Here is a 4,339-nt window from a genome sequence, read left to right as displayed (position 1 = left end):
CTGGTTTGGGTTAGGGCATTCTCATGATTGGCCCCACCATAAGAATATCCCAAATCTTTTGCTTGTCTATTGGAATGTGGGTCACAAATCTAGAGCAATTCCCTTTGAATCCCTATAAGAAAATAGGGAATACTACTTGTTTCATAAGGCTTAGTGAGGCAAAGGTATTTTTTTAAAAAGCAGGAGTTAATTTTGATATACATGTGTATGAGAACGTATGTGTATGTATGTATATTTTATTTTGTTGCAACTTGGTTGTAAGTTATGGAGAAAAGCATCTAATGGGCTTTCTCTATTGCAGTGACTATTTGTTCAAGCTCGTGTGTTGGAGATTCTGGTGTTGGCAAATCAAGTCTTCTTTTGAGATTTGCGGTAAGGTCTCTAAGGATACTCTTCTTTGCTCCTACCCTTTTGATTCTAAAGAACAAAGGTTAATTGTTTTTATAATCTTTAGGCATCTGGTGTGTTATTCCATACATATACATACTCCAACATGCAACAATTGTAATCAGTGTCTTGTACAATAATTGGATACTAGTAGTAAGAGCTATGCTTATTCATAGATGCATTGGCAGCTTTGCATTCATATGTGAGAAAAGCTGTTCATTCTATTCCCTTAATAATCTGTTGTCTTTTTGGTGCTTTCCTGTTCAAGCTTAATTTCAAAGTAAGAAGTTGTAACCTCGAACTTCAATTCTCAGAACATTAGGAGCTCCACCTTGCTCGCTTTACATTTTTTTCTTCATGATGACACTATGCTGAACAATTCTTTAACTGAATAAAAAATTACATATTGTGGCAACGTAAGATTGGATAATAAAACTGTATTTTTAGGTATAAATGGCACCATACACTTTGTTGCTATACATCATATACTACATCCGTGGGTTTTTTTTATACCATTGGATCCAGTTATAGCAAATACTTGATAGTTGATAGTTTACTTTAGCATGTATGGTAATCGAGGCCTGACTAAATTATTGAACCAAACTCAAGTTAAATAGTGTTTCTAATAATCTTGGATTCAGCTATGTTTTATTTATAGTTATACAAGATAGCTAAATATATGATGTGATGGTTCTATTGTTTGAAGTAATTTATTGTGTTTAGAAGTGATTGTATTTTCCATGGGTGGAACAGACCCATCCCATCCATGCTTCACTCAACTGAGCATCTCTGCTTATGGGCCTCATGGGATTATGCATAGTGAACGAACATGAGTTGAACTGGCCAATTGGCGGTACTTAATACAATATAAATCAGGTGTGTTCACCTGGAGGTCTTGTTTATCTCATATGTTTGCCATGTCCACACACGTGGAAGCCTGCGGAGGGGCTGGGGCTGACAATATACATCAACTCCCAAGGTGGATGAGTGCAAGTCTGCACATGGGTGGAATTTCCTGACAATATACCACAGCTTATGGTTGGGCCCTGGCCCATCTGAGATAGCACCCATCTCCAAGATCATCTGAAACCATTGTCTCCTGATATGTGCCAATTGACTGGCCTATGGTACTTATAAGTGGATACTAATGGAACCTGCATCAATGGTTGTCTGGTACTTATTAAGTGGATACTAATGATATTCTATTTCAGCCTGCCACCACTAATGGTAAGCAACAAGACTCTCTGCTAAAATTTTCCCTTAACATTTGGTTTGTCATGTTGAGTTGTGCTTCCATTCTATGGATTTCTCCTCATGGTGTTCATTTCCTCATGCTTGCAGATAGGATCCACAGCAAAATGGGTGAAGGTTAGTTTCTGCAACTAACATAATCTGAAAACCTCCCCTTGTCTACTTGCATGGTACTTTCAGCAGTGTGTGCCTTTAGAAGCACAACTTGTAACCAGTTTGGCTGCCTGATTGGTAGTTCCAAATGCAAGATCATGCATCTGGAGAATGCTGTGCCCCTGAGTACGTTTACAGTGAATCCAATTGAGTCCTTCAGTTTCTTTTCCTCAGCAAATTAGTGTTTGAAAGCAGTCCTATTAATGGTCGTTATTTGGTTTACTGATCTTTTTTTTTTTTTCTCTTAACAGGCTGGTGAGTTGGCCGAAAATGTTTCAAAAATGATTGATTCTCATTTTGCAGAGAAGATTGATATGTCAGAAGTGCAGGTAATTAACCATCTCATAATGGGAGGATCGCCACCTCATGTTGGTTTGCACAAGTTCTTCAATTCACGGGCATGAAATTTCTATGTAATTCTGCAGGATAAGTTCTTAGTGGTGATCACAAAAGCATTGATTCCATTAGTACATGGGCTATAAACTAAATTTGATACTGAAATGGTTGCAATGACACGTGTTCCATGGGGTACTCTTAAAAGTGTTGGTGACCAATCAGAGTACGGCTCCACTCTCCTATTTTGTGTGATGCATCATTTGAGGATCAAATGAAAGAAATGTCATTCTTTTTGTTTGAACCAGCGGTGGTACATATGGATGCCATCTTTCAATAGTATATGCTAGTTAGTCTTCCGTTTCTTGTGTAGACTTGCCTTTTCAAATAGGTTGGTTGGTTTGAGACTTTGGAGAAATGGGTATAGCTAGTTTTAGGTTAGTGGTTGGTTTGGGGCTTTGGAGAAATGGGTATAGCTAGTTTTAGGTTAGTGGTTGGTTTGGGGCTTTGGAGAAATGGGTATAGCTAGTTTTGGAAGTGTAGACGCCCCGCCTGACGGCTAAAAGCTATTGGAGAAGGTCAATGCCGACGGTTTTTAGCTGGCGGCTGTCCTATTTTTTTCGGTAGTGACACGCCGGTGAATCTTCATAGTTATGGGATGCGGGACGAGTCGAGTTTCCTAAAAAGTGCATTCCATATTGTGATGATTACTATGTATAATGAGCCGCATACACTTTGCTAGACATGCATTCATATATATATTAGTTGCACATACTGATACCTCTCATAGTGGTGGAGTACAAGACATATCAGAACCCTGACAATGCTTTTATGAATCTTTTGAATTATTGTTAATCTTAAAGGATAACCATCATTATGAGTAGAGCGTTGACCATTTTCAACCGTACAGATGATGCAAGTGATGTATAGATTGAAAACCTAAAGAACCATCCCTCCATGAAAGATTTCACTAAATGAATAAGACGATAGTTTTACGACTTAATTTTATTTATATTTCCGCTGCGAACTCGATAATGTAATAAGCTCCCATTAAGAGAAAATTTGATAATTTATTGAATTCTTTTAATCTAATGAAATAATAAATATAGTCAATTTTATTCTCGTGAATGGTTACCTTCATAAATATAGCTGGATGTGAATGGAAAAAAAAATATGGTACAATTTTTAAATCATCCAATTCATTCAATTATTAACACCCGATTTTCTCGGGCACAAGTATAAACTCTGGCTGTGAAAATTTGAAATGTTACAAATAGGCATATAACCTAAGGTTGATGTAGGGGCATTGATGCACTTCGTATCTTGAGTGCTCTTAGATGCACAAACCCTTGAATAACTGATGTCGATCATCTATCAAGTTCCACAGACATTTCATAGTCTATTTGCTAAAATAATGGCTATATTTCTTCTTGCAGTGGCTATGAATGACACACAAGTTCTTTTATTTCTTTGGCTTGTTATTCTCGTCATTAGTTCTGATGTTCATAATTGGTTTTGGCTATCAATTCACTTGGAATAACTTATGGTTACTCTAATAATATGACCTTTAACTCTTTTTCTTTGAACATATCCAGTCTCTTTAACTTCTGAGTAATCTAGGATGTCAAACATTTCAATTTGGGAGTACTGTTGAGAATCCTCTATCCATGGTAAGGCTCACCATAAAAAAATAAAAATAAAAATTGGGTCTTTTAAAATTAAGACTAGCTATAGGCTGGGCCTGGACCTAGAAAAATCAACAATTTGAAACATTTTGGGAAGTATGTTTAGTTATCCTCTAGCCATGATAAGGCCCACAATCAAACATTTTGGGCCATTGAAAATTAGAGGTAGCAATGCGTTGATCAGACCAGTCCTAGAAAAACCAAAATTTTGAATATGACCAGCCTGACCATTCAAAATCCTAACCTAAACTAACCTTTGATCTGACCATTGCCATTGCATGCTATTGAAAATAACGCCAAACCAAGATTTAAAGTAATCTAAATCTGGTAAATCACACCATATGTATCAATATCACCCACAAACAATATAGCCCGAAACAGCTTGATATTATGAGAGAGAATACCTAGAACACCTATTTAGAATCTGATTCAACTGCTAGAGCACAAATGCATGCTATTGCACATGTATGGATATTTTCTAGCAAACCTTAGAAGAGAAAAGGAAAAAATAAATATAAGTATTATGAGTG

The 4,339-nt window shown here is 36.7% G+C and overlaps 1 long non-coding RNA gene across 4 annotated transcripts; it reads left to right on the top strand.

Annotated features, from left to right (window-relative positions):
* Window positions 1-325: 325 nt before the first annotated feature.
* LOC131253158 (uncharacterized) lies at window positions 326-2,466 on the top strand. Of its 4 annotated transcripts, none has more exons than XR_009174961.1 (3): window positions 326-377; window positions 1,729-1,917; window positions 2,043-2,210. It is a non-coding gene; the product is annotated as an uncharacterized LOC131253158 (long non-coding RNA). The 4 variants fall into 4 exon arrangements; XR_009174962.1 differs by having other exon boundaries at window positions 327-372; XR_009174960.1 differs by lacking the exon at window positions 326-377 and adding an exon at window positions 809-1,614.
* The last annotated feature ends 1,873 nt before the right edge of the window (window positions 2,467-4,339 follow it).

This window comes from Magnolia sinica, chromosome 8 (assembly GCF_029962835.1).
Source record: "Magnolia sinica isolate HGM2019 chromosome 8, MsV1, whole genome shotgun sequence".
Taxonomy (NCBI): domain Eukaryota; kingdom Viridiplantae; phylum Streptophyta; class Magnoliopsida; order Magnoliales; family Magnoliaceae; genus Magnolia; species Magnolia sinica.
Note: the sequence above shows the minus strand (reverse complement) of the source record. Positions and strands in the feature narration are given on the sequence as shown.